The sequence below is a fragment of the Hippocampus comes genome, unplaced genomic scaffold (genome assembly GCF_001891065.2).
Source record: "Hippocampus comes isolate QL1 unplaced genomic scaffold, H_comes_QL1_v1.1 scaffold299, whole genome shotgun sequence".
Lineage (NCBI taxonomy): Eukaryota > Metazoa > Chordata > Actinopteri > Syngnathiformes > Syngnathidae > Hippocampus > Hippocampus comes.
In genome coordinates this window covers 461,470-461,821 of record NW_017805694.1, presented here as the reverse complement: position 1 = coordinate 461,821, position 352 = coordinate 461,470, and the positions used below count along the sequence as shown (strand labels likewise).

At 50.9% G+C, this 352-nt stretch overlaps 1 protein-coding gene across 1 annotated transcript in view; it reads left to right on the top strand.

Annotated features, from left to right (window-relative positions):
• Positions 1–352, top strand: part of taf3 (TAF3 RNA polymerase II, TATA box binding protein (TBP)-associated facto) — a 12,374-nt gene that overhangs the window by 3,369 nt on the left and 8,653 nt on the right. The window lies entirely within an intron of this gene.

Genomic DNA, 352 nt, shown 5'->3' with positions numbered 1-352 from the left:
CCCGGCGAAAGTCAATTCAGAAACTTTCCAGGTCTTTGCGGAAAAGGAGCAAAGACCGACAACGAGCTTGGACTCAAATGTGGAGATGCCACTCTAAACCATTTCCCACCGTTTCAGTTTTCCTTATCATTTTTCTTTTTTGAGGGGGGGGGGGGTTACAGCGCCAAATCGGGCATGATTCGACGGCAATATCAGAACCCGAGCGAGCCCCTTCTATCACAACTGAAACTTGGGCGTCGCATCGAGTGATTGAAATAGGACGAGCTCCGTTCCTCCCGCTACATTGTGCCGTTAGCTAGCTAGCTTGCTATGCCTACGCCGCGGAAACGCATCTGATGCCCCATTTCACAGA